This window comes from Mercenaria mercenaria, unplaced genomic scaffold (assembly GCF_021730395.1).
Source record: "Mercenaria mercenaria strain notata unplaced genomic scaffold, MADL_Memer_1 contig_4453, whole genome shotgun sequence".
Taxonomy (NCBI): Eukaryota; Metazoa; Mollusca; class Bivalvia; order Venerida; family Veneridae; genus Mercenaria; species Mercenaria mercenaria.
Window position 1 is genome coordinate 54,287 of NW_026462682.1, and position 10,333 is coordinate 64,619.

Genomic DNA, 10,333 nt, shown 5'->3' on the forward strand with positions numbered 1-10,333 from the left:
TCATCCAGACCATCTAATTGGACCAACTCGTCTAAACCATCTAGAGAAACTAGACATTTTTCATAGGGGCAGTTGTGGGAGACATGCGCTTTTCTCAAAAGCATCTCTAGTTATTAATCTGTTCTAACTTCTTAAAGTCTCAATTAATTTACAGAAATATCAGCTTTACTAACAAATGTCTGCATCATTGTGGACACAGTGCTTTCAATAAGTTTGTAATGGTCAGTATTCATCAAGTGTTTTTGTATAAAAGAGTAGTAGTTTCTTCTTTTTAGGGGTTGCTGCTGATGTATTTATTTACATTCTGTGTTTCACTTAGAATACCCTGTAATGCAGTATCCAAAAGGACAATAATGAAAGTTCATTCTTCATTGATACATGAATGAAAATTTAGTAAAATATATTTTACACACATTTACTTAATACGAAAGAAAATAGTTGTATATTGAAAGCTAATACATGTAATATGTTTTACACTATTATTGTTGTTTTTGTATATTTAAAATGAAATCATTGATTAGCTCTTAAACATTCAATATTAGCTATTATAAATTGCCATTTATCTCAATGTAAATTGCTTTTACACTTTATCGTTTCTCATTTCTTTTGTGATTAATAGATATGTTTTGTCTATGTATTATATCTTAGTATAATTTTTATTATGATGTGAATTGTATGCTTCTCATCTGGATGGAATAAAAGATCTCTCTCTCTCTGTATTATATCTTGGTATAATTTTTATTATGATGTGAATTGTATGCTTCTCATCTTGGTGGAATAAAAGATCTCTCTCTTTCTCTCTCTCTCTCTCTCTAGAACATTGCTTATACAGTGTTAGACTATAGAATATGATTTTAAATTATTTTATTAGCTCACCTGAACCAAAGGCTCATGGTGAGCTTTTGTGACCGCTCAATGTGCGTCATCCGTCTGTAACATTTTCTAAAAAAAATCTTACTGAAAACCACTGGGCAGAATTAAACCAACTTCACAGATATGATCATTGGATGGCCCCCCTTTAAAAAATTATTCAAAGAATGCAGAACTCTGGTTGCCAGGGCCCATCTGGAAGGAAAACTTTAAAATTCTTCTTGTCCAAACCCGCAAGGCGTAAAGGCCGTAACATCATGATCAAATTTGGTCCTCTAGTAAGATTGTTCAAATTAAAACCCCTTTGGGTGAAAAGAGGTCCCTGCCCGGGGGGTCTCAAGTTTTACAAAATCTTGTCTGAAAGTTCAGAGCCTAGGTCTTTGATATTGGGTATGTAGCATTGCCTAGTGGATCTTGTACAAGATTGTTCAGATATGTCCTGGGGTGAAAATAGGCCCCCCCCTTGGGGGTTACTTGTTATACAGTTATATAGGAATAAATACTTCAAAAATTATCAAATCCTATTTCCTGAGTGCTTAATCATAATTACCTGATGACCCCAACTGAATAGGGTTCCCCTGACTGTGACCTTGACCTACTTCGTTGTTCTTTTAAGATACAGCCTTGAAGTTTGGTTTGACATGTACATTTTTACCCCAATCTTAAAACTGACTTTCATGACTATAAATGTGCCCTACAGGCCCTACTTTCTAATATTTTTAGCATCAGTTTGCCATTGTAAACATGGGGCTCATATAACTTACGTGGGCGTTCAGGGTCATCATGACCCTCTTGTATTTAAATAGACCTTAGCCTTGGTCAACTCTTCAAGTAGTTTTCAAGGGCAAAAGATGATCAGTGTCTATGGAAGTTCAGTGTATTAGATTAGTTATGAAGAAGGTGAAAAGATGACCTAACTTGATGAAAACATTGTATTTGCTTTTGTTCTATGATAAAAAGGGCCTTCTCGAAAATGATTAATCTGATTGTTTTATAATTTTTACATTGATAAGTTTTTACATTGACTTAAAACTTTGCTTTAAACATTCGTTTGTTCTGGGAAAAAAAAACTGCTTTCCAGTATCCCTGATAAATTTTTGCTCATCTTTTTGTCTGGGTATTGAAATGTGGCAATGGTTATTGTAATCCCCGTAATTTCTTTTTATAAACATGTATGTATCATACTAATTTTTGGTGATCAAATTTGCAATAACAATGCATATGGCCAGACATACTTTAGATAATTTATCACTGAATATGTTTTGTTTTTAGCTCACCTGTCACATAGTGAAAAAGGTGAGCTTTTCTGAAACCCCATCGTCCGTGCGTTCCGTCAACATTTTCTTGTCTGCACGATATGGTTTCATTCATGATTTTATTTTAACCAAAACTTGCACCAACTTGTATCACCATAAGATTCTCGGTTCCTTTTCTTGAACTGGCCAGATCCCATTAGGGGTTTTCCAGAGTTTGGCCCTGAAAGGGCCGAAATTAGCTATTTTGACCTTGTCATGATTTGATTTTTACCAAACTTGCACAAAACTTGTATCACCGAAAGATCTTGGTTCCTTTCTTGAACGGGGCCAGATTCCATTATTGGTTCCAGAGTTATGGACTTAAAAGGGGACAGGAATTACCTATTTTGACCTTGTCTGCACAATAGCAGCTTCATTTATGATTTAATTTAATCAGACTTGCACAAAACTTGTGTCACCATAAGATCTTGGTACCTTTTTTGAACTGGACAGATCCCGTTATGGGTTCCAGAGTTATGGCCCCTGAAAGGGCCAAAATTAGCTATTTTGACCTTGTCTGCAGAAGAGCAGCTTCATTTATATTTTATTTAACCAAACTTGCACACAACTTGTATCACCAAAAGATCTTGGTTCATTTCTTGAACTGACCAGATTCCATTATGGGTTCCAGAGTTAGGGCCCCTGAAAGGGCCAAAATCAGCTATTTTGACCTTGTCTGCAGAAGAGCAGCTTCATTTATAATTTTATTTTAACCAAACTTGCACACAACTGTATCACCATAAGATCTTGGTTCATTTCTTGAAGGGCCCAGATTCCATTATGGGTTCCAGAGTTATGGCCCTGAAAGGGCCCAAAAAATTAGCTATTTTGACCTTGTCTGCACAATAGCGGCTTCATTTATGATTTGAATTAACCAAACTTGCACAAAACTTGTGTCACCATAAGATCTTGGTTCTTTTTTTGAACTGGGCAGATCCCTTATGGGTTCCAGAGTTAGGCCCCTGAAAGGGCCAATTTAGCTATTTTGACTTTGTTTGCATAATAGCAGCTTTATTTATGATTTGTTTTTAAACCCAAAACTTGCACACAACTTGTATCACCACAAGATCTTTGTTCCTCTCTAGAACGGCCCAGATTCCATCATGGATTCCAGAGTTATAGCCCCTTAAATGTCCAAAATTGGCTATTTTGGCTTTTGCACCCATATAGAGATTTTCATTTATGGTTTGATTTGATACAAACTTCCAAAATATCTTCAACAACAATAAATTTTGGATTCCATGAGGAACCTGCCAGATCCAATCGTAGGTTCAGAGTTATTTTATATCTTATTACCTCCCCTGATTGTAATCAAATGGATTTATACCAGTAAGTACTTATAGGACTTATTTAAAATTTCATTTTTGGGTCCTAAGTTGGACTGAGACAATCAGGGTAGATAACATGGACTGATTTTATGTCAAATTACCTCCCTTTATTTCAAATTAAAATGGGTATATCACTAATGAAGATACTGATCTGAAATTTCATTTATGTCAACAGATGGACTTGGAAATCAGTGAAGACACATTGACTGAATTTATGCCCAGATTTACTCTTTTATTATTTATTACTAAATGAATACACCTTAGCAGCTTCTAATGAGACTGGTTTGAAACGGTCATATCATTTTGAGCAATAGTACTCAGGTGAGCGACACAGGGCCATCATGGCCCTCTTGTTATTATATTTCATTGCAGCGTTCATGTGTTAAAAGAAATTGTTTATAACAAGAAAACATTATTAAACATATTTACAGGCAGAAGTTTTTGTTTATTTCTGTACAGAATACATGTATTATCAATGTAATGTAATAGTATGTGAAGCCGCTTTCAATATGTCAACCTGAAGACATTAAAATCAGACAAAGCCCTATGAAATTCCGTAGTACCTAAAGGGTAATGTCCTTGCCTCCACTACTGTTCTTCGTATTTACCAATGACACGCTAAGTAAAATCTTTGGAAAAATGTACAGTCGATTGTTTGCTGTGACGTGAAAGGTTGCCTGTTTTTTTTACATTAATTCCTGAAGGAAATACAGGCCGACATCTCGTTCAGGAAAGAGTCAGTTTGGTACTTTTTGGGCAGTCATTTCTGTATGAACATACATCTCGTTCCCAGGACTATCACTTTCGGTAATTTAATAAACCATACCTGCATTTAAGTAAAGACCTACATCTCGTTCAAAAATGTATCAGTTTGGTGGTCTTGACAGTCATTACTACTAGACAGTTAGGGCCGATATCATGTCATGGGAGGTGCGGTTTGAAGGTACATTGTATTCACAAATGCCTATACAATAGCTGCTTTGCACAGTCGTCATTAACATCAGCATGAATAAACCGAAATATCGCGAAAGGAGTTATTCCTGTGGAGATTTATCCAATGAATTAAACGACATCTCGGGGAGATAGGTATCCTTTTGGTCTTTGTCATTCCTAATCTAAAGTATCGGCCGATATCTTGTTCAAGGAGGTATCTGTTTACAGGCTTTGCGCATTCAGTACTTAATAAGCCGGTTTTATTCTGTCAGTCCTATTCTTAAGTATAGGCCGACATCTCGTTCAAGGAGGTATCTGTTTACATGCTTTGCACATGCAGCACTATTAACATTATTAGCCGACTTCTCTTTCAGGGAGGCATCACATTGAGGTTTTGTTCTGTCAGTCCAATTCTTGAGTATAGGCAAACATCTCGCAGAAGGAGGTATCTGTTTAAAGGCTTTGCACATGCAGTACCATTAACATTAAGAAGCCGACATCTCGTTCAGGGAGGGATCACTTTGGTGTTTTATTCTGTCAGTCCTATACTTAAGTATAGGCAGACATCTCGTTCAAGGAGGTATCTGTTTACAGGATTTGCACATGCAGTACTATTAACATTAATAAGCCGACATCTCGTTGAGGGAGGGATCACATTGATGTTTTATTCTGTCAGTCCTATTCTAAAGTAAAGGTCGACATCTCGTTCAAGGAGTTTCCTGTTTACAGGCTTTGCACATGCAGTACTATTAACATTTTAAAAAGCCGACATCTCGTTCAGGGGGGGGATCATTTTGGTGTTTTATTCTCTCAGTCCTATACTTAAGTATAGGCCGACATCTCGTTCAAGGAGGTATCTGTTTCAGGCTTTGCACATGCAGTACCATTAACATTAATAAGCCAAAATCTCGTTCAGGGGGGATCACATTGGTGTTTTTTTTCTGTCAGTCCTATTCTTAAGTATAGGCCGACATCTCGTTCAAGGAGGCACTGTTTGTAAACTTTGTACATGCCCGTACTATTAACATTATTTGCCGACATCTCGTTCAGGAAGGGATCACATTGGTGTTTTTTTCTGTCAGTCCTTTCTAAAGTATAGGCCGACATCTCGTTCAATGAGGTATCTTTTACAGGCTTTGCGCATGCAGTTTATTAACTTTAAATTTTAAACCGACATCTAGTTCAGGGAGGCATCACACTGATGTTTTATTCTGTCATTCCTAATCTAAAGTATAGGCAGATATCTTGTTCAATGAGGTATCTGTTCACAGGCTTTGCACATTCAGTACTTAATAAGCCGACATCTCGTTCAGGGAGGGATCACATTGGTGTTTTATTCTGTCAGTCCTATTCTTAAGTATATGCCGACATCTCGTTCAAGGAGGATCTGTTTACAGGCTTTGCGCATTTCAGTTTTTATTAACATTAATATTAAGCCGACATCTAGTTCAGGGAGGCATCACACTGATGTTTTATTCTGTCATTCCTAATCTAAAGTATAGGCAGATATCTTGTTCAAGGAGGTATCTGTTCACAGGCTTTGCGCATTCAGTACTTAATAAGCCGACTTCTCGTTCAGGGAGGGATCACATTGGTGTTTTATTCTGTCAGTCCTATTCTTAAGTATAGGCCGACATCTCGTTCAAGGAGGTATCTGTTTACATGCTTTGCACATGCAGCACTATTAACATTATTAGCCGACTTCTCTTTCAGGGAGGCATTACACTGGTATTTTATTCTGTCAGTCCTATACTTCAGTATAGGCCGACATCTCGTTGAAGGAGGTATCTGTTTACAGGCTGTGCGCATGCAGTACTATTACTATTAATAAGCCGACATCTCGTTCAGGGAGGCATCACACTGATGTTTTGTTCTGTCAGTCCTATCCTTGAGTATAGGCAGACATCTCGCAGAAGGAGGTATCTGTTTAAAGGCTTTGCACATGCAGTACCATTAACATTAAGAAGCCGACATCTCGTTCAGGGAGGGATCACTTTGTTGTTTTATTCGCCGTTTTATTCTGTCAGTCCTATACTTAAGTATAGGCAGAAATCTCGTTCAAGGAGGTACCTGTTTACAGGATTTGCACATGCAGTACTAATAACATTAATAAGCCGACATCTCGTTGAGGGAGGCATCACATTCATGTTTTATTCTGTCAGTACTAATCTAAAGTATAGGTCGACATCTCGTTCAATGAGGTACATGTTTACAGGCTTTGCACATGCAGTACTATTAACATTAAGAAGCCGACATCTCGTTCAGGGAGGGGTCATTTTGATGTTTTATTCTCTCAGTCCTATACTTAAGTAAAAGGCCGACATCGCGTTCAAAGGGGGAATCTGTTTACAGGCTTTGCCATGCAGTACCATTAACATTAATAAGCCCACATCTCGTTCAGGGAGGGGTCACATTGGTGTTTTTATTCTCTCAGTCCTATACTTAATATAGGCCGACAAACGCGTTCAAGGAGGTATCTGTTTACAGGCTTTGCACATGCAGTACCATTAACATTAATAAGCCGACATCTCGTTCAGGGAGGGATCACTTTGGTGTTTTATTCTGTCTGTCTATTCTTAGTAAAGGCCGACATCTCATTCAAGGAGGTATCTATTTACATGCTTTGTACCATGCTGTACCATTAATATTAAATTTGCCGACATCTCGTTCAAGGGGGGTATCTGTTTACAGCTTTGCACATGCAGTAGTATTAACATTAAAAAGCCGACATCTGTTCAGGGAGGCATCACACTGATGTTTTATTCTGTCATTCCTAATCTAAAGTATAGTTCGACATCTCGTTCAAGGAGGTACCTGTTTACAGGCTTTGCGCATGCAGTACTATTAACATTAAGAAGCCGACATCTCGTTCAGGGAGGGATCATTTTGGTGTTTTATTCTGTAAGTCCTATTCTTAAGTAAAGGCCGACATCTCATTCAATGAGGTATCTGTTTACATGCTTTGCACATGCAATACTATTAACATTAATAAGCCGACCTCGTTCAGGGAGGGATCACACTGGTGGTTTTTTTTCTGTCAATCCTTATCTAAAGTATAGACCGACATCTCATTTATGAAGGCACTGTTTACAGGCTTTGCGCATGCAGTACTATTAATATTAATAAGCCGACTTCTCGTTGAGGGGGGCATCACATTGATGTTTTATTCTGTCAGTCCTAATCTAAAGTATAGGCCGACATCTCGTTCAGGGAGGCACTGTTTACGGGTTTGAGTATTGCAATACTATTAATCCTTTTTGGGTTTTTTATCATTTTCCCTTCATGAACTCAAGTGTAAGCAGACATGTCGTTCAAGGAGGCAGTTTGCAGGCTTTGCGCATGCAGTACCATTAACATTAATAAGCCGACATCCCCGTGCAGGGGGGGATCACTTTGGTGTTTACTGTTTTCAGTCCTATTCTTAAGTATAGCCCGACATCTCGTTCAAGGCGTATCTGTTTACAGGCTGGCGAATGCAGTACGATTACTAATTAGTAAGCCGACATCTGTTCAGGGAGGCATCACAATTTGGGTTTTTATTGTGTCAGTCCTATTCTTAAGTATAGGGCCCACATCTCGTTCAGGGGGGGATCACATTGGTGTTTTTTTCTGTCAGTCCCTATTCTTAAGTATGGCCGACATCTCGTTCAAGGAGGGATCTGTTTACAGGATTTGCACATGCAGTACCATAAAAATTAATAGCCGACATCTCGTGGAGGGAGGGATGACTTTGGTGTTTACTGTGTCAGTCCTATCTTAAATATAGGCCGACATCTCGTTCAAGGAGGGATCTGTTTACAGGCTTTGCACATGCAGTACTATGAACATTAATAAGCCCACATCTGTTCAAAGGGGGCATCACATTGAAAGTTTTTTTTTCTGTCAGTCCCAATCTAAGTATAGGCTGACATCTCGTTGAAGGAGGTATCTGTTTACAGGCTTTGCGCATGCAGTACTATTAACATTAATATTAAGCCGACATCTAGTTCAGGGAGGCATCACACTGATGTTTTATTCTGTCATTCCTAATCTAAAGTATAGGCCGATATCTTGTTCAAGGAGGTATTTGTTTACAGGCTTTGCGCATTCAGTACTTAATAAGCCGACTTCTCGTTCAGGGAGGGATCACATTGGTGTTTTATTCTGTCAGTCCTATTCTTAAGTATATGCCGACATCTCGTTCAACGACGTATCTGTTTACAGGATTTGCACATGCAGTACTATTAACATTATTAGCCGACTTCTCTTTCAGGGAGGCATTGCATTGGTATTTTATTCTGTCAGTCCTATACTTAAGTATAGGCCGACATCTCGTTCAAGGAGGCACTGTTTACAGGATTTGAACATGCAGTACTAATAACATTAATAAGCTGACTTCTCGTTCAGGGAGGCATCACATTGACGTTTTATTCTGTCAGTCCTATTCTTAAGTATAGGCCGACATCTCGTCCAAGGAGGCACTGTTTGCAGGCTTTGCGCATGCAGTACCATTAACATTAATAAGCCGACATCTCGTGGAGGGAGGGATCACATTAATGTTTACTGTTTCAGTGTATTCTTAAGTATAGGGCCCACATCTCGTTTTAAGGAGGTATCTGTTTACAGGCTGTGCGCATGCATACTATTACTATTAATAACCGACATCTCGTTCAGGGAGGCATCACATTGATGTTTTATTCTGCCAGTCCCCATTCTTGAGTATAGGCAGACATGTCGCAGAAGGAGGTATCTGTTTACAGGCTTTGCAGTACCATTAACATTAAGAAGCCGACATCTCGTTCAGGGAGGGATCACATTGGTGTTTTTTTCTGTCAGTCCTATTCTTAAGTATAGCGACATCTCGTTCAACGACGTATCTGTTTGTATGCTTTGTACTGCCAGTACTATTAACATTATTTGCCGACATCTCGTTCAGGGAGGGATCACATTGGTGTTTTTTTCTGTCAGTCCTATTCTTTTAAATATAGGCCGACATCTCGTTCAAGGAGGTATCTGTTACAGGATTTGCACATGCTTTTCTATTAATATAATAAGCTGTCTTCTCGTTCATGGGGCTCACATTGACGTTTTATTCTGTCAGTCCGTTCTTAAGTATAAAGGGCCCAAAATCTCGTTCAAGGAGGCACTGTTTGCAGGCTTTGTGCATGCAGTACCATTAACATTAATAAGCTGACATCTCGTGGAGGGAGGGATGACTTTGGTGTTTACTGTGTCAGTCCTATTCTTAGGTATAGGCCGACATCTCGTTGAAGGAGGTATCTGTTTACAGGCTTTGCGCATGCAGTACTATTACTATTAATAAGCCGACATCTCGTTCAGGGAGGGATCACATTGATGTTTTATTCTGTCAGTTCTATTTTTGAGTATAGGTAGACATCTCGCAGAAGGAGGTATCTGTTCACAGGCTTTGCACATGCAGTACCATTAACATTAAGAAGCCGACATCTCGTTCAGGGAGGGATCACTTTGGTGTTTTATTCTGTCAGTCCTATACTTAAGTATAGACAGACATCTCGTTCAAGGAGGTATCGGGTTTTCAGGATTTTTCACATGCAGTACTATTAACATTAATAAGCCGACATCTCGCTGAGGAGGGATCACATTGATGTTTTATTCTGTCAGTTTATAATCTAGGGTTTTAGGTCGACATCTCGTTCAAGGATTAGCACATGCAGTACTATTAACATTAATAAACCGACATCTCGTTCAGGGAGGGATCACTTTGGTGTTTTATTCTCTCAGTCTTATACTTAAGTATAGGCCGACATCTCGTTGAAGGAGGTATCTGTTTACATGCTTTGCACATGCAGTACTATTAGTATTAATAAGCCGACATCTCGTTCAGGGAGGGATCACATTGGTGTTTTATTGTGTCAGTCCTATTCTTAAGTATAGGCCGACATCTCG